Source organism: Eleutherodactylus coqui, chromosome 13, assembly GCF_035609145.1.
Source record: "Eleutherodactylus coqui strain aEleCoq1 chromosome 13, aEleCoq1.hap1, whole genome shotgun sequence".
Classification (NCBI taxonomy): Eukaryota; Metazoa; Chordata; class Amphibia; order Anura; family Eleutherodactylidae; genus Eleutherodactylus; species Eleutherodactylus coqui.
In genome coordinates, this window is record NC_089849.1 from 16,560,379 (window position 1) to 16,586,581 (window position 26,203).

The 26,203-nt window shown below is 44.1% G+C and overlaps 1 protein-coding gene across 1 annotated transcript in view; it reads left to right on the forward strand.

The window, feature by feature from the left end:
* Positions 1-26,203, forward strand: part of NTSR1 (neurotensin receptor 1) — a 216,735-nt gene that overhangs the window by 142,413 nt on the left and 48,119 nt on the right. The window lies entirely within an intron of this gene.

Genomic DNA, 26,203 nt, shown 5'->3' on the forward strand with positions numbered 1-26,203 from the left:
CCGATCACTAAATGAAAAGGAAATAAATTGCAATTCTAATTTAACCCCTTTAATGTTTTTATTTCTATGCCCACTTTGTGCTTCAGTTTCTTGCCATTTTCTAAATCTCTGCTTGCTGTCAATGAATTGAAAAAATCAGTGAAACAAGTTTCAAAGCTCATGACAATGTATTGGACAATAATGTATTCCATAGCATAGGTCTGATAGGTGAGCATCCCTGTTGGAAGAAGGGTCCTACGACACCTATTTGCCAACTCAAAGTGTCAGACAGTGGAAAAGTAGCTATGCTGGCAAGTTGATGTCTCTAATGAAGGCTATAGCATCCATGGACCTTAACCCCTTAGTGACTGAGCTTGTTTGCGCCTTAATGACCAAAACACATTTTGGAAACCTGACATGTCGCTTTAACATAGAATAACTCCGTAAAGGTTTTGCATATCCAAGTGATTCTGCCATTGTTTTTTCCCCACTTGTTGTACTTCATTTAGGTGGTAAGAATAGACCGATAGAATTTGTGTATATTTATTAGAAGCGCCAACATTTGGAACATTTTGAAAAAATTGTTATTTTTTCACATTTTCAACAGCAATATGTCAAATATGCGCAAACATATTGTACACATTTTTGATGAGGTATATATTTCCATCTGTTTACTTTATTCTGAATGCAGATTTTAAAAAAATTTCGTGATTTTTTAACCATTTAGGAGCAAATTTAACATTAATTATTAATATTTTGAGGAACATTTTGTTTTCCTGCACCAAGCCAAGATTGCAAAGGCTCATGGGTATCAGAATGATAGATACCCCCACAAATGACCCCATTTTAAAAACGACACCCCTTAATATATTCACTGAGGGGTGTCATGAGTATTTTGACCCCACAGTTTCTTTTCAAAAGTTAATGCAATTTAGAGGAGAAAAAATAAAAATTTCATATTTTTGAAAATACGTCATTTTCAAGACAGTTTTTTTTCCCCTATAGTGCGCATGAAAATGAGGACTGATACCCCAAAATGGATATGTTTATAAACATATCCGTTGTGGCCCTAATCTTATGTTCGTATGCACAAGGGGGCCCAAACCGAAAGGAGCAGCCGGTGGCTTTCTGAACAGACATTTTGCTTGAAGGTGACTTAGGCCTCATTGCCCACTTGTAGAGCCACTGAGCGGCCAAAACAACGGACAACCCCCACAAGTGACCCCATTTTGAAAACTAGACCCCTTAACAAATTCATCTAGGGCTGTACTGCATATTTTGACCCCCCAGTTTTTGAATAAATCTAAGCAAAACAGAAGGAGAAAATTACAATTTTCATTCTTTTGGCAATTGTGTAATTTTAAAAACCGTTTTTTTTTTGTACAGCACATATATGAATGAAGACTTTCACCCTAAAATGGATACACCTGTTTGTCCCATATTTAGAAACACACCCATTGTGGCCCCAGTCTTATGTCTGGCTGCACAAAGGGCCCAAACCGAACGGAGCATCAAACTTCAACTGTCTTTTAACTTTTACGTGATCGCCATTATCTGTTGGATAATGGGGATCACGTGACCGGGGACCGCTCATTGCGACCCTCGGTCACTGCTCCAGGGTCTCGGTTACCTTTAGTAGCCAGGAACAAGGAGATTTTAAATTTCCCTACTTCTGCACTTGCATCTGCTTTTTTTGGCGACGTGCACATGCACCACGGCTGTGGAAAGCTCCACGGATGAGAATCCTGTCGGGAAACACTGCCGGAAGCCTTAGGTAAGTAATTTCACCTCCCCTCACGGATCAGATCCATGACAGGAGGTGAACCCTTTTTTTACTTTTACATGATCACCGTTATCCATTTGATAACGGCGATCACGTGACCAGGGACCACGTACCGTGGCACCTCATGAAGTCTCCAGGCTTTCGGCTACGTTTAGTAGCCAGGAGCAGGGATAGGATCTGTGAGGGGAGATGAAACAAACTTTTTTTAAACTTTTACATGATCGCTGTTATCCGATCATGTAACCGGGAACCGCATACAGCAGCCCCCGGTGACAGTTCCGTGGTCTCAGCTACTCATACTAGCCGAGAGCAGGCGGTTTTTAAATTTCCCAGGCCTCCCAGCACTCTATGCATGCGTGTAACATAGTGACGTCTGGCGTGCCTGCGCAGACGCTGGCGTCAGGTGCGGGAAAACCGGAACGCCACTTGACAGGGGGTCAGTGTTCCCAGCTCCCCTTACAAATCTGATCCGTAAGGGGAGCTAAAACTTGAACTTTTAAAAAATTTTTGATTGACTTCAATGCGATCGCGTGACGGGGAGCTTCCCACGACCCCCCATGACAACTCCAGGTTGTCAGCATAGAGCTGTCATATCCCAAATACAGCATGTTTTTACATCCCTGGGGATTAAAGCCCAGCCAGCCAGGATGTAAAAACACTATAGGGTGACCACTAAGGGGTTAAAGGGGTTGTCCTGGGTAAGAAAAACATGTCTGTTTTTTTCCCAAACACAGTGTCACCATTGAAGTGAATAGGAGCTGAGCTGCAATACCAGACACAACCTACGTATAAGGGTGGCGCTGTGTTTGTAAGAAAGCATCCATAGTTTTTAACCGTGAACAACCCCTTAAATAGAGAGAGGTGCTCACAATCACGGTGCTCAATGGGGAAAGTGGCCTCGTTAAATCATACGCCAAATAGTCAAATGCCATCAGACACAACACAACCTGCCAGGAAGCAGTGGTGCAGCCAGTGTTACGTGTGAAAGACATCACCCAGTCGCTCCAGGCTTGGGGTTACTTGGTTTGCAGAAGAATACATCTTGCTTTCTTCTCTCATTGACTTTTATTGGGGTCACAGAAGCAGTATAGTGGAGGGCACTCAGCTATTATTGTAATCCCGACCACCCCTGACCATCACATTCAGGGTGGCCTGGAGCCCTGACTCAAGATTGATGTGAGATGTTACCAGAACCTATCAGACTTTGATCAGCATATGCTGTGGACATACCATAGAAGTCTGAGATGGGAATATCCCTTTAATCAAGGCTCTTTGCAAAGTTGCTCCATTTTTTAATTTAGATGCAAGAAACAAAAACATAAAAGTAGTTGCAAAAGTTTACACACCCTTTAACCTGTCAGCATAGTAAAACATACACACATAGATCCAACGCACTCCCCCCAGATCGCATTAGAACACAGTGGTGAGACGATGCGGCTGAAACTCTCCTCCTGCTCTTCCCAGATGCCAAAACCAATAATTAAAAAATCTCATTCATAAGAGAAAATTGTAATTTAGCGTCGAGACGAGATTCTCGAGGGTGGAATTAAGTAAACTGGATAATTTTGCCTTCCTCTGAGAGTAAAGAGTACGATAACCACCTGCAGAGCGGGATTATCTGAGGAAGAACAAAAAGGAGCCAAATTATTTTTTATCTAAACGGCAAGAAATTTCTATAAACAAACAAAACAGAAAGACAAATTGTCATCCGGCGGCGAGAACCGCGGACGGCGCTCATTAATTCTGCATAAGCCGCACACGAGACTTCAGCTTTGTTCTCTTCAATGGCTACTAATGCTGTCACTTCGCTGCTTGCACACAAGTCTGCTCCAACCGGGCGGATTACAGATGGAGCAGACTGAGGAGGAAATGATCGATGGAAACAATGGGGCAGATTTATAAAACTACCCAGACCCGAGGCGTCCGAATTTCAGGCGTCTCCGGGCCACATTGGAATAAGAAGAGTTGTCTTGGGCCGCACATTAAATACACAAACACTAACGAAAGCCGATCAGCAAAAAAATGTTCCGTGACTAATTTTTATGATATCCGCCACTACAGATAAGCAAAATAGTCCTCGCTTAATAATCCTAATAGACAGTCCTCCCTGTGCGCTGACCTGCATGGGAGGCTCGCAGTGACGGGGGAGATCGCCGGGAAACAAGATGGATGTCACGGGTGGCTCTGTGATCTCTCACACCGGCTTGGCCTAGCTCAGTCTCTCGCAGTGAACAGTAACATAACATTTAAGAATAGAAATGTCACGTGACGCCAGCACCTCTTCTACGCCGCTATTCACACGGCGCAAAATAAAGGGTCTACAGTCCTGTAATGAGTTATCCAGAACAATAGCCGGAGGTGCACGGCTGTACTTTACTCACAATTAGAGATGAGCGAGTATACTCGCTAAGGCATATTACTCGAGCGAGTAGTGCCTTAGCCGAGTATCTCCCCGCTAGTCTCTAAAGATTCGGGGGCCGGCGGGGGAGCGGGGAGGAACGGAGGGGAGATCTCTCTCTCCCTCTTTCCCCTCCCGCTCCCCGCCGCAACTCACCTGTCACCTGCGCCGGCCGCCGAATCTTTAGAGACGAGCGGGGAGATACTCGGCTAAGGCACTACTTGTTCGAGTAATGTGCCTTAGGCCTTAGTCAGACGGGCGTTTTTTCGCGCGATTTGCGGATCGCATGACGGATGCGCATCCGCAAATCGCGTGACCGGTGCGCGCAAGTCGCCCGCAAATCGCCCGAAAATCTGCTCCTAGCCGCGTTTCATTAGAAACGGGCCGGAGCTGTCCAGCGCATTGCATTCAATGGAGACGGCAATACAGCCGTCTCCATTGAAAGCAATGCGCTGCGGGCGAGCCCGGGATGAATTGTCGGTAAGGGCTCAAATATATAAGCCCTTCCCTGCAATCCATCCTAAAATGTGTTAAAATAAAAAAAAATTGTATACTCACCTTCTGCCGGCAGCCAGAGCTCCGCGCGGCCGTCCTGCAGTGGGTGTGAAGGGGGTGTGAGTCAGACCTGCCCCCTGATTGGCTCAGCGCTGAGCCAATCAGAGGCATGTCTCACTCACACCCATTCATGAATTCATGAATGGATGTGAGTCAGACCTGCCCCTGATTGGCTCAGCGCTGAGAGGCAGCAGTCACTCACCCATTCATGAATTCATGAATGGGTGTGTGAGTGAAACCGGCCTCTGATTGGTCAGGCTGTGACCAATCAGAGGCAGATCATTCAGCAGGCGGGGATTTTAAAGCCCCGCCGGCTGAATAGTGCCGAGAAGCAGTTCAGGAGAACTGACAGCGGCCGCGGCTGGACTCCGGCTGCAGCGGAAAGGTGAGTATACAATTTTTTTTAATTTTAACACATTTTAGGATGAATTGCAGGGAAGGGTTTATATATTTAACCCCTTCCCGACAATTCACCCCGCGCACGCCGGCAGCCCATTGCTTTCAATGAAGCGGCTGTATTGCCGCTCCATTGAATTCAATGGGCAAACATTTTTCTTCTCTGCCACAGCTGTTACAGCTGTGGCAGAGAAGAATGATTTGTCTTCTATATGTTCTCAATGGGGTCGGCGCTGCTGCCGCCGGCCCCATTGAGCGCATATACAGAAGAGAACAGGAATCGCAGATCGCAGATAGGTGCGATCTGCGATTTTTTTGTTCTATAATTTATCGGACGAGCGCATAAAAAGCGCTCATGTGTCCGATACCATTGCAAAGCAATGGTTTTATAAAATCGCCGGACGCATGCGCATGCGCAAATCGCGGCTAAAAACGCCCGTCTGACTAAGGCCTTAGCGAGTATACTCGCTCATCTCTACTCACGATCTTTCCAGCTTTGATTCTTCACAAGCAGTAAATTGTGCAGAAAGAACACACTTTCAATATTACACACTTACTAGAAGACACTCTTCCCTCTGAACTCCAGACGTCTTCAGTCTCAGTTATCTGCTAGACCATCCGTGGGGTATGCACTCCCGACTAGGTAACAGCATTCAATCAAGTTTTCCTATGTGGTTCTCAGGCTTCTTAAGTTGCTTTTCTTCTTTTTGAAGTGGCAGCAGACCCGTTACTCTACGCCTGGCTCAGCACAGTAACATTCACCACCTCCGGCAACATTTTCTCAACTCTCTCTCTAAACTCTGCCCCTCAACTACCCAAGACTTTCAACCACATCACTAACGCAGTTTAAGAGGCACACACAAGACTCACACAACTTCAGGCCACTGCAGTTCCCCCCTACTTAAGGAAGCCGACCCCGGCACTCTCTAAACATAGACACAAATGGCCAAGATGAAACTCCCCCCATAGCACTAACCTCCTGCCCCAGGATTACAACCACTCAGTAAAGAGAGTTTATACTAAGGGCGCCCACCCACTGGCGTTTTTTTTCCCTGCGAAATTCGCAGCATTTTTTTCTCTGCAGGGGTCTATGGGACTTGTAATGTTAAAATCGCGATCGCGCAAAATCGCGATTTCGCGGTAAATTGCGATTTTGCGCGAACGCGATTTTAACATTACAAGTCCCATAGACCCCTGCAGAGAAAAAAATGCTGCGAATTTCGCAGGGAAAAAAAACGCCAGTGGGTGGGCGCCCTAACTCCAGTAAAGAGCAGGTTGCACTCTTTAGCGAACACTAGCCTAGACAGGTGAGAACATGGCAGAACCACTACTCTATGCCCGCTTTTGGTTTTACACAGCAGAGCATTAAACCCATTTCAGACTCCTACAGAATGGCACTTCCAGTTTTACCCTTTATTTTATGACAGTGCACTGTGAGCATAAGGACTGGCCGGTCTATTTTTTTCATATGCTGAGCCAAGCAGAACTCGGAATACTTCAGCATAAACTATGGGGCACTTACATTATTCTTCTCCCCAAAGTCTGAATTTTAATTGTACACTGGTGCCAACACTGAGATAGCGAAAGGTGACTGGTTAGGAAAAGTACAAGTAAAAGTGGCATGACCTTCACTCTCCCTTTTTCTTTTTAATGTACAGAGATAGGGAGGGGTGCGTGCCAAGAAGATACTGAAGGATTTTACTATTATTTTTTTTTCGTCTTCCACTAATAACAGCCTTGCAAACAAGGTTCTCATTTTCAGGTTCACTCCAAGTCAGGATGTGTACCTCCGGCTTAACAGTAACACTCCGCTTAAACTCGACTCCAGCATGATAGCTTTAAACGTTACTAACAATTCTTGTGGACGAGAAGGAAGGAGAGCGATGGAGCAAAACCTGTATGGTCATGTTTATTGTGAAGGAGGATACTACATGCGTGGTGAAGAGAGTAGAGTGGTATCTTCAATGGTGGAAGTGCTGCCTGACCAGACGACGCACCACCTGCGGGGGGCGTGATAGAGCAAGAGAATAGGACTAAAAACTGGCAGTGGAAAAGGTGCAACACTCCAGGTTAAAGCAGGTAGGAGGTGACCAGATGCGTGGAAAACGTCTCCTTTTATTTAATAAAGTAGGTGATCAGCTTATGAAAACGCATCTCGGGGATAACCCCATCGTCAGATCAGCTGGTGTTTAATATAGACAAGCTAATATAGTACATATCAGAAGGCAGAGTTAGAGGTGAGAGGTCAAAGGGTAGAAGAAAAAGGAAATTAAAAAAAGACAATACGTATTAGATATATTTGTTATATAAACTAATGTGGTTTAGATGTAGTCATATATAATTATATATATATATACACACACAGTCATACAACACCTTAGCTTTTAGTCCTATTCACTCACTAACAATTCTTGGCAAACATTTTCTTGGCAAAATTATGTAAAATAAAGCACACTTCTATCACAAACACATTATTACTCTCTTTTTTTTCTCAACCAAAATTGTCATGGCAACATGAAGACAAATTCCACAGAAAACGCTAAGGAAAATACCAAAGTACCTGGTAAAATGTCTGTGGGCAGTCTTCCATACAACCCCCATCATGCTCCACAGAGCTCCATACAACCCTCATCATCCCCCACAGGCCTCCACACAACCCCCATCATCCTCCATACAACCCCCATCATGCTCCACAGAGCTCCATACAACCCTCATCATCCCCCACAGTGCTCCATACAACCCCCATCATCCTCCACAGTGCTCCATACAACCCCCATCATCCTCCACAGTGCTCCATACAACCCCCATCATTCTCCACAGTGCTCCATACAACCCCCATCATCCTCCACAGTCCTTCATACAACCCCCATCATCCTCCACAGTCCTTCATACAACCCCCATCATCCCCCAAGTCCTCCATACAACCCCATCATCCTCCACAGTCCTCCATACAACCCCCATCATCCTCCACAGTCCTTCATACAACCCCCATCATCCTCCACAGTCCTCCATACAACCCTCATCATCCTCCACACAACCCCCATCATCCTCCACAGTCCTCCATACAACCCTCATCATCCTCCACACAACCCCCATCATCCCGCATGTCCTCCATATAACCCTGATCGTCCTCCACACAACCCCCATTTTCACGCCAGTTTCTAGGTTTAATAAGCGCCCTTAGAGAACAATCAGTCGCTCCGTCGCCAGTAATACGCAGTAAACACGCTGCATATTATACACAATGAATATACGCAAGTCTGTGTGTAACAGCAAGAATCACTGACTGACCGGCAGATTACCCGTCCGGGCCTAGTGTGTGACTGAGGAGGTGGGACATGCCTCCTACCGCCCAGGACTGCAAATCTGGGACTGTCCCGCAGAATGCAGAACAGTTGGGAGGCATGGATTCAATCCCTCCATTTCAAGGGTTGAATCTCACAAAATACATAGACATCCCGTTCGTCTTGTGCGCGCAAAATGTGCGCATGCAAAACCACACGCAGGTAGGCCCGTGTGAAAGAGACCTGAAAAAAAGTCAAAAATCTGCAGAAAAATGAAATTCTGACTTTAATCTGTGCTGAAAAATTCAATATGGATTCAGCTTTTGTGTAGAAGGCACAAGCGTGCGTTCACATCAAATCCGCACCAACATCCATGTTGAGGACGGCTTCACACGGGCCTATGTTCAATTGCGCGCCACTCAGGGTAACGTATTTGTGCCATGAATGAGTCTTTTTTGCGCGCGTATCTCACTGCACTTTTTGTGCCCGCAGGGAATCTTCATTTGCACGCGGCAGATGAACACGCCCCAATTTAAATGGCTATTTAGCCTACTGAGTTCCAGATGTGCTGTTCTTCCCGCGGAATTGCGCAGCGTATTGTGCGTGCATTTGCTGTGGATATAAACCCTGTACTGCATGTCAGTATACGCTGCTGATTTTTCCCGCAGCGTATGAATAAGATTTCTTGAAATCCTGTTTACAGTGCTGGCGATGTAAATGCTGCGCCTTTTCCGCATCCAATTCCGCTGCAGAAAAGCCGCACTATTTCCGAAATGCGTGAGCGTACCATAAATGGCACAGGTCACGTTGGTGGGAAGTGAGGAGGTACAAACCCCAAGTGTCGGTTGGTCATTGTATCATCCAGATCCCATACCCTAAGTGTTGTTATGTCATTATCCTGTACCCCAAGTCTCAGTGCGTCACTGTTCTGTACCCCAAGGGTCACTCTACCAAGGTGAGCTGCCTTTGGGTATTCTGGGCTCCTTGAGTTCCCCATGGCACATGATGTTCCAGACATAGGCAGAGGATGTTGCTGCCCTTCGCTGTAGGACACACGTACAAGTGACAGTAATACAGTCTGATAGTGAAGTCTATGATTCACTCCCGAGACATTTCACATCTAATCACTGCGATTTCAGCTGTGAGAGCCCAAAACTAGGACCAGCTTCCTAAAAGAGCCGAATCCGAAGCGGGTGTACAGCAGTGAGAGCCGCCTGCGCAGCACGAAGGGACTCGACGCACATGAATATTTTAGGAATTTTGCAGAATTACTGAATGATTTATCAAGTTTAAATTGAGAAAGGCAGCAAGGAAAATGTACAAGGCGAGCGGGAAACAAAGCACATCATAAAGGAAATCCACCGTACAAGGCACTTACATGAACAATTCAACTTTAAGGGTCGGCAGATCTAACACATACTTCATACGTGATCTGTATCCAGATATCAGACAAAGAAGTAAATGAGCAAAAATTCAAGTTTGCAGTAACTCAATACTGTCCTCTATACACAACAATATAACTCCTATAATACTGCCCCCTATGTACAAGAATATAACAACTATAATACTGCCCCCTATGTACAAGAATATAACTACTATAATACTGCCCCCTATGTACAAGAATATAACTACTATAATACTGCCCCCTATGTACAAGTATATAACTACTACAATACTGCCTCCTATGTACAAGAATATAACTACTATAATACTGCCCCCTATGTACAAGAATCTAACTACTATAATACTGCCTCCCTATGTACAAGAATCTAACTACTATAATACTGCCTCCCTATGTACAAGGATATAACTACTATAATACTGCCCCTATGTACAAGAATCTAACTACTATAATACTGCCTCATATGTACAAGAATATAACTACTATAATACTGCCCCCAATGTACAAGGATACAACTACTATAATACTGCCCCCTATGTACAAGAATATAACTGCTATAATACTGCCCCCTATGTACAAGAATATAACTACTATAATACTGCCCCCTATGTACAAGAATATAACTACTATAATACTGCTCCTATGTACAAGAATATAACTACTATAATACTGCCCCCTCTGTACAAGAATATAACTACTATAATACTGCCCCCTATGTAGAAGAATATAACTACTATAATACTACCCCTATGTACAAGAATATAACTACTCTAATACTGCTCCCTATGTACAAGAATATAACTGCTATAATACTGCCCCTATGTACAAGAATATAACTACTATAATACTGCCCCCTATGTACAAGAATATAACTACTATAATACTACCCCTATGTACAAGAATATAACTACTCTAATACTGCTCCCTATGTACAAGAATATAACTACTATAATACTGCCCCCTATGTACAAGAATATAACTATTATAATACTGCCCCCTATGTACAAGAATATAACTACTATAATACTGCTCCTATGTACAAGAATATAACTACTATAATACTGCCCCCTCTGTACAAGAATATAACTACTATAATACTGCCCCCTATGTACAAGAATATAACTACTATAATACTGCCCCCTCTGTACAAGAATATAACTACTATAATACTGCCCCCTCTGTACAAGAATATAACTACTATAATACTGCCCCCTATGTACAAGAATATAACTACTATAATACTGCTCCCTATGTACAAGAATATAACTACTATAATACTGCCTCTATGTACCAGAATATAACTACTATAATACTGCCCCCTATGTACAAGGATATAACTACTATAATACTGCCCCCTATGTACAAGGATATAACTACTATAATACTGCCCCCTATGTACAAGAATATAACTACTATAATACTGCCCCCTATGTACAAGAATATAACTACTATAATACTGCCCCCTATGTACAAGAATATAACTACTATAATACTGCCCCCTATGTACAAGGATATAACTACTATAATACTGCCCCCTATGTACAAGGATATAACTACTATAATACTGCCCCCTATGTACAAGGATATAACTACTATAATATTGCCCCCTATGTACAAGAATATAACTACTATAATACTGCCCCCTATGTACAAGAATATAACTACTATAATACTGCCCCCTATGTACAAGAATATAACTACTACAATACTGCCTATTATGAACATATTTTCTTCCCAGTTAGTTGCGGGATGGACTGGTATGATAATATGGTCACATGATTCAGCGCTGGGACTTGGGCACCTTGAATACTATTACATTTGATAAGCCATGGCATTTGTTTGAGCCTTCGTTTTTCCGTGCTGTGTAAATACCGCAGTCTGTGCGGCTTCTTCCTGTGATGGACGCTCCTTGGGCTTGTGCTGGAGAAGCCGCCAGTTTCCTCCGTCATCAGTTCTTGGCATTTAATATAAATTAAGCAAGAGACAGAAGGATGCGGAATCTTCCCGTTCCTTCTTCTAGTCCGTAGCTTCTGTCAATACTGGTGGATCATAGACTGTTTATAGAACACTGAGCGCTGCCATCACCAAAGGTTTCCAATGACGCGTCTGCGGTATGAGCCAGAAGACGCAAGGTACAATCCATTCTCCGCAAAACACCTTCCGAGAGTTTAAGGAAAAGTCCACATGTATGTCCAGACGTTAGCTGGTGATATTACCTATACAACTCAAAACATATATCTAAGAATAGATAAGATCAGTCAGCTGCTGCAAAAGCACATGTAATAATGTAATGTTGCGCAGATAAATAAGATAGCGGTGTAAAATTATTAGCACGACTCTTAAGTAATGGGTACACTTGTGGGGGCTGTCCGGAATTAACTCCTCCCCTGTCCACAGCTTGTGTGTAGTATTGCAGATCAATCCTATCTATTTCAATGGAGCTGTGCTGCAATACCAGGCTCAACCTCCAGATGAGTGTGGCACTGTTTATGGAGGTAGACAATCATGTTTTTGTAATCCAGGACAATCCAATTTAAGAAACATATATTTTTCCTGTAGTTTCCTATTAAAGCGACTGCAACCATGAAGACACGTTGATCTGCATAGGGGCTGTATACACAAAACGGTAGATGTTTTCAATGAAGAAAATCAAAGTTTCTTTATCCATTAGTTTAGATTCATGTAAGAATAAAGATATCGGTTGCAAAAGTATATATATATACCCTTTAACGCCTCCTTAAAGTGGGACTAAAGCTAACTTTATGGCTCATGGAAGCCGGAAAATAACCCATTTTCACTCAGCAGCACATTTCTTCGGGTGATATGACATCAGCTGACAGCTGCAGAGAAATCCCTTTATATTGTCAGTAGGAGACAAACCTTGGTGTTTGAGCTCACACTGTGAAAATGACAGACGGGCCGCATGGCACAAAAACACTCGCTAAAACCTCTGCAATGTAGTTTTAAAGATTCATAAATAGCATTAGATGACATGTAGAGACTCTAATTTATAGGGGATCCGAGTGCAGAGAGGAGTCACATACAGAGGGAACCGCTGATTACAAAACATGCTTCCTACCAAAAACACCCCCAGCCTTACCTGAGGCTGTATCCAGAATTACAGCGCAGCCCCATTCATCTGTAGGAGCAGTATTATAGTAGTTATATTCCTGTACATAGGAGGCAGTATTATAGTAGTTATATTCTTGTACACAGGGGGCGGTATTATAGTAGTTATATTCTTGTACATAGGGGGCAGTATTATAGTAGTTATATTCTTGTACATAGGAGGCAGTATTATAGTAGTTATATTCTTGTACATAGGGGACAGTATTATAGTAGTTATATTCTTGTACATAGGAGGCAGTATTATAGTAGTTATATTCTTGTACATAGGAGGCAGTATTATAGTAGTTATATTCTTGTACATAGGGGCAGTATTATAGTAGTTATATTCTTGTACATAGGAGGCAGTATTATAGTAGTTATATTCTTGTACATAGGGAGCAGTATTATAGTAGTTATATTCTTGTACATAGGGGACAGTATTATAGTAGTTATATTCTTGTACATAGGGGCAGTATTATAGTAGTTATATTCTTGTACATAGGGGACAGTATTATAGTAGTTATATTCTTGTACATAGGGGGCAGTATTATAGTAGTTATATTCTTGTACATAGGAGGCAGTATTATAATAGTTATATTCTTGTACATAACAGGCAGTATTATAGTAGTTATATTCTTGTACATAGGAGGCAGTATTATAGTAGTTATATTCTTGTACATAGGAGGCAGTATTATAGTAGTTATATTCTTGTACATAGGGGGCAGTATTATAGTAGTTATATTCTTGTACATAGGGGGCAGTATTATAGTAGTTATATTCTTGTACATAGGGGGCAGTATTATAGTAGTTATATTCTTGTACATAGGAGGCAGTATTATAGTAGTTATATTCTTGTACATAGGGAGCAGTATTATAGTAGTTATATTCTTGTACATAGGGCAGTATTATAGTAGTTATATTCTTGTACATAGGGGGCAGTATTATAGTAGTTATATCCTTGTACATAGGGGAGCAGTATTATAGTAGTTATATTCTTGTACAAAGGGGGCAGTATTATAGTAGTTATATTCTTGTACATGGGGGCAGTATTATGTTAGTTATTTTCTTGTACATAGGAGGCAGTATTAAAGTAGTTATATTCTTGTACATAGGAGGCAGTATTATAGTAGTTATATTCTTGTACGTAGGAGGCAGTATTATAGCAGTTATATTCTTGTACATAGGGGACAGTATTATAATAGTTATAGTCTTGCACATAGGAACAGTATTATAGTAGTTATATTCTTGCATATAGGAGGCAGTATTATAGTAGTTATATTCTTGTACATAGGAGCAGTATTATAGTAGTTATATTCTTGTACATAGTGGCCAGTATTATAGTACTTATATTCTTGTAGATAGGTGGCAGTATTATAGTAGTTATATTCTTGTTCACAAAGGGCAGTATTATAGTAGTTGTATTCTTGTACATAGGGGGCAGTATTATAGTAGTAATTTTCTTGTACATAGGAGGCAGTATTATAGTAGTTATATTCTTGTACATAGGAGGCAGTATTATAGTAGTTATATTCTTGTACATAGGGGGCAGTATTATAGTAGTTATATTCTTGTACAGAGGGGGCAGTATTATAGTAGTTATATGGTTGTACATAGGAGCAGTATTATAGTAGTTATATTATTTTACATAGGGAGCAGTATTATAGTAGTTATATTCCTGTATATAGGAACAGTATTATAGTAGTTATATTCTTAGACATAGGGGGCAGTATTATAGTAGTTATATTCTTGTACATAGTGGCCAGTATTATAGTACTTATATTCTTGTACATAGGTGGCAGTATTAGAGTAGTTATATTCTTGTTCACAAAGGGCAGTATTATAGTAGTTGTATTCTTGTACATAGGGGGCAGTATTATAGTAGTAATTTTCTTGTACATAGGAGGCAGTATTATAGTAGTAATTTTCTTGTACATAGGAGGCAGTATTATAGTAGTTATATTCTTGTACATAGGGGCAGTATTATAGCAGTTATATTCTTGTACATAGGGGACAGTATTATAATAGTTATCGTCTTGCACATAGGAACAGTATTATAGTAGTTATATTCTTGTATATAGGAGGCAGTATTATAGTAGTTATATTCTTGTACATAGGGGGCAATATTATAGTAGTTATATTCTTGTACATGGGGGCAGTATTATAGTAGTTATATTCTTGTACATGGGGGCATTATTATAGTAGTTATATTCTTGTACATAGGGGGCAGTATTATAGTAGTTATATTCTTGTACACAGGGACAGTTTTATAGTAGTTATATTCTTGTACATAGGGAGCAGTATTATATTAGTTATTTTCTTGTACATAGGAGGTAGTATTAAAGTAGTTATATTCTTGTACATAGGGAGCAGTATTATATTAGTTATTTTCTTGTACATAGGAGGTAGTATTATAGTAGTTATATTCTTGTACATAGGGGGCAGTATTATAGTAGTTATATTCTTGTACATAGGGGCAGTATTATAGTAGTTATATTCTTGTACATAGGGGGCAGTATTATAGTAGTTATATTCTTGTATATAGGAGGCAGTATTATAGTAGCTATATTCTTGTACATAGGAGCAGTATTATAGTAGTTATATTCTTGTACATAGGGATCAGTATTATAGTAGTTATATTCTTGTACATGAGGGCAGTATTATAGTAGTTATATTCTTGTACATAGGAGCAGTATTATAGTAGTTATATTCTTGTTCATAAGGGACAGTATTATAGTAGTTATATTCTTGTTCATAGGGGGCAGTATTATAGTAGTTATATTCTTGTTCATAGGGGGCAGTATTATAGTAGTTATATTCTTGTACACAGGGACAGTTTTATAGTAGTTATATTCTTCTACATAGGGGGCAGTATTATAGTAGTTATATTCTTGTACGTAGGAGGCAGTATTATAGCAGTTATATTCTTGTACAGAGGGGGCAGTATTATAGTAGTTATATTCTTGTACATAGGAGCAGTATTATAGTAGTTATATTCTTGTTCATAGGGGGCAGTATTATAGTAGTTATATTCTTGTACACAGGGACAGTTTTATAGTAGTTATATTCTTCTACATAGGGGGCAGTATTATAGTAGTTATATTCTTGTACATAGGGGGCAGTATTATAGTAGTTATATTCTTGTACATAGGAGCAGTATTATAGTAGTTATATTCTTGTACATAGGAGCAGTATTATAGTAGTTATATTCTTGTACATAGGAGCAGTATTATAGTAGTTATATTCTTGTACACAGGGGGCAGTATTATAGGAGTTATATTCTTGTATATAGGAGGCAGTATTATAGCAGTTATATTCTTGTACACAGGGGGCAGTATTATAGGAGTTATATTCTTGTACACAGGGGGCAGTATTATAGTAGTTATATTCTTGTACATAGGAGGCAGTATTATAGTAGTTATATTCTTGTACACAGGGGGCAGTATTATAGGAGTTATATTCTTGTATATAGGAGGCAGTATTATAGTAGTTCTTGTACATTGGGGAGTGGGGGCATTGTGATTTGTAGATTTATCTTAACTATTAACTTCAGTGTATTTACTGTATTGTTCCTTTTTTGACTGAAATTGATTGGTAATAGGAGAACACATCAATGTAACACCTCATTCCCATACTTCGCCTTCGGAAAATGTAACCTAGATGACCGGTGTTTTCTAATTCTGAGATTTTTAATTAAAATGCGGGGTAGCGCAGATTCCTTCACATCCATTTCTGTGTAGTAGAAAGCAATGCATCGAGTTCAAGGCACAGCGGGGTCCAGCCCTTCTCTCGTCTGACTTAAACTTTAATTCTGTTACTTTTCAGCCAGGCTGACAGAATATAGTTCATGAATAACTTTCTTCGCTTCTCATTCCTCCCCTCTTACAGTAGAGGGTTTTCAATCTTCCTCCCTGTAATCTCCTGTGGGCACTTATAAAGTCTTGCTGTGCAGGAGGCTGATGCTACAGCGCCGGCGGTGGAATCATAAAAAGAACAGAGGGATTCTGGGGAAAAAAATTTGCCTTGGCACCTAGGGCAGGACTTCAAGATCTGCACATAAAAAAGATGGCAAATTTAAAGAGTCTGTTTTATTCTCCCGGTAACACTCCAACTTCTGGACTGCGATGTTATTAGCAGATAACATGTAGGGTCGTAGTTTGCTGGTCTGTAGGGTCTCATACCTAAATCTATGTTTTGCTGTTGCCAATCGAGATAACTCATTAAACAGCCCCAGCGGCCCATAACAAGAATCAAGATGCCTCCCTCGGCTCTCCTGCTGCTGATTCTTACACCTTGCATACCCATTGGGGCTATTAATGCATAGCACTGGATTAGTACACTTCCCATTCCTTATGGGGCTTAAAGGGGTTGTCCCGCGAAAGCAAGTGGGGTTATACACTTCAGTATGGCCATATTAATGCACTTTGTAATGTACATCGTGCATTAAATATGAGCCATACAGAAGTTATATACTCACCTTCCCTGCACTGGCGTCCCCGTCTCCATGGTGCCGTCTAATTTCAGCGTCTAATCGCCCGATTAGACGCGCTTGCGCATAAGGGTCTTCTCCCTTCTGGTCGGTCCGGGCACGAGCGGCGTTCTGGCTCCGCCCCCTTCTGCGCGCCATCGCGTAGCTCCGCCCCGTCACATGTGCCGATTCCAGCCAATCAGGAGGCTGGAATCGGCAATGGACCGCACAGAGCCCACGGTGCACCATAGAAGAAGACCTGCGGTGCATCGTGGGTGAAGATCCCGGCGGCCATCTTGGAGGAAAAGAAGGAAGAAGTTGCAGAGAGGGGATTCGGGTAAGTAAAATTTTTTTTTTAAATTTCAACACATCCCTTGGGTTTGTCCTGCGCTGAACGGGGAACCTATGCAAAAAAACAACCCGTTTCGGCACGGGACAACCCCTTTAAGTCAAGCTTAGACTCATCTCTTGCCTAAATAATGAGTGAAAAGGACTTAAATTGCATATTTATTATAGGAGTGGACTTCTCCTCTGATTCTTTTCAGGTGACATATCATATTCTCTATGTACTACTTAGCGTAGTCTTAAGACAAGCTTGGACTCATCACTTGTCTAAATAAGAGTTGAGAGGGACTCAAAACGCGTTGCAAAGTACTTGTATTATCGGAACAAGATCACTCCACTTCTTATGTCTTATAGGGAGAAGACTATGTGTTGTTTGGGAGTTTGGGGTAATCATGAACGTGTTAAACTTGGACTCACATGCAGGATAAAATGGACTCGAAACGCGTGTCAAACATCCTTTGTTATAAGGCTAAGGTTGATTGTGAGCGTTCATGAATATTGTCAAGCAGGTGGATGTGGATCCACTTTGGCACATACCACTTTGGGCTAACTGAGGTGGCAGCACCTGGGGAACCCCAGTTTTCATGCTTAACCCCTCTAAGCAGGATAGCAGTTTTGCCGCAGGGTCCCCAAGCTGTTGCATTCCGGTAATGTGGCTGCTGATGCTGCACTTGGGCCGAGGTGCGGTACCTGAAGGTCTGAACAGGAGTGTAGTAGAAAGACAGGCTTGAGTTAGGGCTGATGGCACTGGTGTGTGAACGAGGTCCGGACAGGTAGAAAGCAAAAACAGAGTCCAAAATTCAGAGCCGAGGTCAGGAAGCACAGGAGACAGAATAGTCAGAACTAGCAGGGGTCAAAACCAGGAACACATGAGCTGGGACTTTGTCACAATTGTGGGAGACCAATTGTTTCCGGATCTTCCTTAGGGTGTGGATGCATGATATAGGCAAGTGGTGCAGGGACAGGAATGGAGGGGGAAGAGTAATTGGAGTGTGCACTGGCCCTTTAAGAGACTGGGCTGGAGCATGCACAAGCCCTACAGGCTGAAGTCAGGGTGTGAGCAGGGAAAGAAGCAGCACAGTGGCGACCCCTAGTGGCTGCAGGAGCAGGTGAGTCACGACGGAAGCAAACTGTGACAAGCATATATTTGTACTGGGTGTTTTACTGAAAGCCGAACCCAGTAATTTTGCAATATTTGTGTCAATACTGATGCTTACCGATGTAGCGCACTACTGAGTTAATGGGTCGCGGCTCAGCACAACGCAACATAGCTACGCTATTTACATAGCCTCCAGGTTGAAGTGAATGACAGCGGTTGTGCTACGCAAATAGTGTAGTGAGGCTTCTAGGTATCCGACGGTCTGTGCTGCTACATCTGTACCTTCATGCTTGGGGAGCTCAGAGTCATGGCCGAAGTTCTTGAAAGTGGCCACCGTTGGCTTCCAAGCACTTCTGAACCCCGTGCTCCATGTTGTCCAACATGCATTGCAACTGCCGCAGGTGGTGGTGCAACAACAGGTTCAGGATGGCGCAGCAGCTGACGGACGGCGCCCAGATTTTTAAAAATAAAAATATAATTTTACTAAACTGGAACTTGTAAAGGAATAGTTTTTTTTTTCCATAGGAGGGTACTGTTACTTTAAACATTTTGCATACTCAACCGGGCATCACATTACAACCATTTTTCAACTGCAGACTGGCAAGGCACTTCAGTCCCTCTTTATGTATATCTGTCCATCTTCATTCATAGTTCTGTACTGCATACTCTATTTCAGGAAGTCCACGTCTCACACCAACATCGTGGCCTCAGTGCATTGTAGATGCCGTCTGTACATCATAGACCATAACGCTCATCTATACATAATCTTAGAGCTCCATCTACACTGGTGTTGTCCAATTCCAAGACCAAGTCCTGTACAGGAAGGGAGTCTCCATCTTCTTCCACATGGTCTGTGTTTTTTGGCCCCGGTGATCAGGCCCTCTTTTACGTCTAATGGTTAAGTGCCATGCCATGGTTGTTCACCGGTCTCTTCTTGAGCTGGCCCCGTATCCTGGGGACAGCACACTGGATGACACCATATACTCTTCTGCACTCTCCCAGTCTGTAACCTCTGCATCTGTCTTTTGCTACATAGCAGCAGACACACTGCTCTCTGACCTCTCTACAGCCCCTTCTCTCCTTATGACACAGCTGCAAAAGCTTTTGTACTGTCCTGCAGGCCTGCTACTGACCTTTGTAGGATCTGGCACTCGGAGGGCTTAGCCTGGCATCATTCCCTATGTAGGGGGCTGATCTTCTGGGCAGTGATGTGCTAGTCACATCACCGCCTGCATCATTATAGGGGCAGAACCCCTCTCTGTAGCCTCATCTAGGCTCCAACAAAATGGTGTCCACAGTGCTTGCCACAGCTCTCCTGCTCTCTCCCTGGCCATGGTTCTGGCCGGCAGAGTGGACCTCGGGTTCACAGTGCTTCTCAGCACTTCTCAGAACGGTGCTGGCAAGCACCATTTGTCACACCCTCCGAGACAGGTACCAGAGAGGGCGAAGCATAACACGCGGCAGGGCATGCCCATATTGATTGCAGCAATTTCACGTGTAATATTATATTTCAGTCCAGCAATGGTGTGGTATTTATTGGTGAACACTTTCCCCTTTAAGTGACCCTACAAGAAAAAGTCTGCCGCTGTACGTTCCGGTGATCTCAGTATCCACAGGCCCTTTGAGATGAACCTCTCTATGAAGAAAGAACACATTTTCGCCATGCCCTGGTGGGACTTTCCGGGGTACGTTCAGCCATGCCCTGGTTGGACTTTCCGGGGTACGTTCAGCCATGCCCTGGTTGGACTTTCCGGGGTACGTTCAGCCATGCCCTGGTTGGACTTTCCGGGGTACGTTCAGCCATGCCCTGGTTGGACTTTCCGGTGTACGTTCAGCCATGCCCTGGTTGGACTTTCCGGTGTACGTTCAGCCATGCCCTGGTTGGACTTTCCGGTGTACGTTCAGCCATGCCCTGGTTGGACTTTCCGGTGTACGTTCAGCCATGCCCTGGTTGGACTTTCCGGTGTACGTTCAGCCATGCCCTGGTTGGACTTTCCGGTGTACGTTCAGCCATGCCCTGGTTGGACTTTCCGGTGTACGTTCAGCCATGCCCTGGTTGGACTTTCCGGTGTACGTTCAGCCATGCCCTGGTTGGACTTTCCGGTGTACGTTCAGCCATGCCCTGGTTGGACCCTCCGGTGTACGTTCAGCCATGCCCTGGTTGGACTTTCCGGTGTACATTCAGCCATGCCCTGGTTGGACCCTCCGGTGTACGTTCAGCCATGCCCTGGTTGGACCCTCCGGTGTACGTTCAGCCATGCCCTGGTTGGACCCTCCGGTGTACGTTCAGCCATGCCCTGGTTGGACTTTCCGGGGTACGTTCAGCCATGCCCTGGTTGGACTTTCCGGGGTACGTTCAGCCATGCCCTGGTTGGACTTTCCGGGGTACGTTCAGCCATGCCCTGGTTGGACTTTCCGGGGTACGTTCAGCCATGCCCTGGTTGGACTTTCCGGGGTACGTTCAGCCATGCCCTGGTTGGACTTTCCGGGGTACGTTCAGCCATGCCCTGGTTGGACTTTCCGGGGTACGTTCAGCCATGCCCTGGTTGGACTTTCCGGGGTACGTTCAGCCATGCCCTGGTTGGACTTTCCGGGGTACTTTCCGCCATGCCCTGGTTGGACATTCCGGGGTACTTTCCGCCATGCCCTGGTTGGACACTCCGGGGTACGTTCCGCCATATCCTGGTTAGACTTCCGCCCAGCCCTGGTTGGACGTTCCAGTGTACGTTCTACCATGCTGTGGTTGGATGTTCCGGTATACGTTTAGCCATGCCCTGGTTGGACATTCCTGTGTATGTTCCGCCATGCCCTGGTTGGACGTGTGACAAGCTGAAGTAACTATTCTGCGGCTCCTCATCATCAAGCTGATTTACGAATTCTATGAATATTGGCAGCTGACATCGGTATCGATGTCATCATGGAAGACGAGAGGGGCAACGATGCGGCAGCGGGAAAATGCGAACCACACAGACGTTTACAGGATGCAGTTAATTTTTTGCTGATTTTGTGCAGGTCAGTTGTGGCCCAAATACGTGTGATTTGGCTATTCACATGGCCACACGGGTGAAACCACACTTCGTATGTGCACCACAGGATGTCTGGCAGTCCCTGATGTTGGCCTAGATTTCGCTGGAACGGCTCCCCGTACTCCGCACGCTTCACCATATCAGGCAGCTGCATTTCTTCAACAACTGTGACACGGTCAGGTTTCAATTTCGCTTACTTAGCGGCTCTCTGCCTTGTTGCCAAGGACTTAGCAGTTGCTTGTGATATACGAGGAAGACACTTTGTGGGGAATGGAGTAACGTACCCTCACATCCTGGACCGTGGCCGCTGGCTAGCGTTGCCACCCGGCTGGTTACTCACTGGCCCGACCAGTAATTGTGTCCAAAGGCCGCTGACGGTACTTAATTATACCGACTATATTAATGGCTGGTAAAAAACAATTGTCAGCTGAGATCAGGGCCGGACAGCAACACGACAGCATCTAGCATGTCACTCACCCTCTCTCTAGCTCCTGTCCAGCTGCCGTAATCAGAGCTGTGACCCTCGACCTCTCCTCCTGTTGTCTGAGTCCAACACGTCCTGTACACACCGCAGACGCTGGGAGGAGTGGTCAGAGTTCACAGCTCTGATTATGGCAGCCGGATGTCACTATTGCTATTGGGGCCACAACTCATGGGTGCCTTTATTACTACTGGGGCCACTAATGGGGTCAACATTGCTACTGGCGTGACCAACGGGGTGATTATTACTATTGAGGCCACTAACAGGGTTACTATCCCCACTAACAGGGTCACTATTACCACTAAGGCCGCTAACGGGCTCAGTATTACGACTGAGGCCACTAACGATGTCACTATTACTACTGGGACCATTAAGGGGGTCAGTATTACTGTTGGGGCCAATAAGGGAAACACGATTGCTGTGACTTCTGGGGGCACTATTACTCTGTCACTTCAGACAAGTCTCAATTATTCAAATAGGTGCTGGATATCTTGTGTATTGGCACTTTCAATGCTTATAAAATGAGTGTTTTTTGGGTTGTTTTTGTGAGAGGGGGCGCCATTTCACACTTTGCCATAAAGGCTTGGGCAGCCTTGTTTACAGGGTAACCCATACTCTGCTGTCCTTTTTCAATATCAGAGCATAGGCAGCTCCTGAAGTGCAAGCTCTTGAGATCAGTTTTGTCTGCATTCGTTGTCCCAAAGCGGTAAGGACGCTTCAATGTACGAGAATTTGTTTTTATTGTTCGACTTAATGAAAGGTGAAAAATTTCCAGATGAAGATAAAGCAGGAACGAGTCCCCGGGGAGCACTTAGGAAGGCAGTCTGGAAATTACCATAACAAATAACAGGCGGTCATTACAATCCCAGACTACTAATCTGCGCAGCCATAAAAGAAATCAATGCTGCAAGTCATGAGCAGCAATGAGATGCAGAGGGTCAGTGGACCGTTCTGCCTGCGGCCGCAGAGTCACAGGGATGAAAAATTTATCACTCCGTGTTTTGTTTTTAGCATTAAAGCAAACCTCCAGTTTACGGACAAAATTCTGTCTGTGGATCGGAGAATGGAGGGCGAGTATTAGCTGCACTCAGTCTTCTCCATCTAGGGTTCCCACGAAAAAAAGGCAAAAAGGGGCATGGTTGGGTTGTGGATTATCACAACAACTCAGTGCCATGTTTTTACCTGTTATTCCAGTGTCCCCAGTAGTAATAGTACCTCCTCTCAGTGGCCCCAGTAGTAATAGTACCTCCTCTCAGTGGCCCCAGTAGTAACAGTGCCCCCTCTTAGTGGCCCAATAGTAATAGTGCGCCCTTTGTGATCTCAATAGTGATAGCTGCCCCTCTTAGTGGACCCAGTAACAATAGGGTCTTTTTTAGCAGCCACAATAGTAATAGGGTGCATCGGGCCAATAGAGAAAATCACCAGCAGGGCTGGCAGTATACCAGCCAGGTGGCAGCCCTACCTTTGTTCCTCTGTTGCATCAGTTCGTGGCGGCAATGATAGCCACCGCCACCATTAGACTACCTAGTAACCCATAAGGCATTGGCGGTCTTAGACTACCAACACACTATAATTGCTCTGTGATTGCCCAGCACTGCTAATGTGATCAGCTCTGCCCAATCACAGAGCAGTGCATAGGCTAGATAGAAAATGGTGGTGGCCATCTTGGCCATTAAAAAAAATGGGACCAAACCAGCGCAACCAAGAGACGGTGGAGAAGAATTTTGTCCCCAAACTCTTTAAGTTCATGATATTTTGATATAGGGCAGATTTTGATTAAAGCTGTAATCCTGGCTACCTGCCACCACCACAAGAGGGAGCTAATGGCATATGGTTTATATAATTTGGAAGGTATTGCAGCTCAGTGCCATTGACTTTAATGAAGCCGAGCTGCAATACCTCTGGTGAAGGTTGTTGCTTTTACTGGAAGAAAGCAGCCATGTTTTTCAAACCCCATGCACTGCATTGGTTTCCTCTATGGATGGTTCCTATAGTATTATTTATCCACAGCCTCCTGTATAATTCTAGAATACCAATCTTAAAGTGAACACTGACAGTCAGAGCAATACAGAGGCCAGACTTTTTTTTATAAAAGTAAACCTTAGTGAACTGGAACTTGTAAAGGGTAACTTTTCTCTCCATCAGAGGGTTTTGTTACTTTGAACGTCTCGTAACTCTTCAATCCGGGATTCCACAATACAAAATGTCTCTCGATCTCGGACCGGCAAGGCAGTTCGCATGGTATACAGCTGTCCGTCTCATCCTTGGTGCTGCATACTTTATTTCAGGAAGTCCGTGGCACACTCTAACGTCGGAGTCTCAAGACACGTACGTGCCAACGCCTGCGAATGATGCAGACCGTATCTCTCATTTACACGTAAATTCGGAGCTCTGCCTACTCGCGGACTCCAAAAAGTACATCATATACAGCCGGACTAAATGTGGTACATCGCTTCCATATCACAAAACCTCTCTATGTACATAGTGCCTCTGTGAAGTGCCAATCCCAGAACATACAAAGCATTAACCCCTGCCTAACTAGTACACGTCACTAACCCCCACATGACTAGTCCTACATATTAATATACAACAACTATTCTAAACCGATCACCGTTTCGTCAAGTGTGTGCACGCTTTGTTGAGACCGGTCTAACATGGCTGGCAGATTTCGTTATCATGATACAGTTCGCTGTCATCTACTTTGGGACTAAATCCCTGCTGGCAGGGAGCCTCTGCAGTATCCGAGGAGCAGGCCCTCACCCTTTTTTAATAAGGCGGGGAGGGATCATCCTGTTCGTGACGCCAAAGCTCAGCCCTGCAGCATCCAAGGAGCAGGCCCTCAGCCGAGGAAACAGCGAGGTAGAGAGATAACCTTGTCATAGGGCTCTACCATCTCCTCCCTAAGCGTAACTCAGGACCCGACCTCATTACTGCTCGTCTGACTCCAACCCTGTGGTGTAGCCAATGGGGGTTGCATTACTTCCCCAGGAGCGAATTCCAATGGAGGAACAAAGTGAGGGACTAGCACGCATGGCAACACTTACATCGCTGTGCTCAGGTGCGCTGCCCTCTTTCATGGCACTTGTAGCCATCTCACATGCAGAGGTGCTCTCGCTGGTCTCCTGGGTGGTTTCTGACATCTCATTTACCAGCACGAGTAGCTCCTCCCCTGGACGATCTTCAGCGCTCTGCTACTGGTGTTCCTCCCTACTTTTCGTACAGTCACGGTGGGAACTCTGTGGAGGGAACGTTTCGCAGGCTTCTCTCTCACTGTAGGAGGAGGCTGAGCACCATTTTGACAGTCCATAGAGTCTTTCATATTTTCTGTTACATAATGCAAACTTGGCAATTCCACTTTGTCAAGCAACAAGATATGATTTCTCTCCACGCATCTGGGACACATATAAACTTGGCTCAAATAAAGAGTCCTTACTTTTCCTCTGCATCTTGCAGGTAACAAGGCCTTGTCTTTCCGATTTTCCTCAGGCTCAGAGGACCCGCAACCTTGTCCTTGCAATTCTTTTAGGCTCACAAGATCCGCAACCTTGTCCTTTCCTCTTTTAAGGCTCAGAGGGCTGGAGGGATCTTGTCCTTGAATTTTTAGAAGGCTCGAATGGTTGGGGGGGATCTTGTCCTTGAATTTCTGGAAAGCTCAGAAGGCTGGATACGGTAGACAGTTTAACTTGCATTTTCTTGGGCATGGGCACTCACCTTCATCCGTTTCACCATTTTTTTAGTAAGGCACGGAGCGATCATCCTGTTCGTGACGCCAAAGTTCCACCCTGCAGCGTGTGAGAAGCAGACCCTCAGCCGAGGAGACAGCGGGGTAGAGAGATAACCTTGTCATAGAGCTCTACCATCTCCCCCCTAGCTCGGAACCTG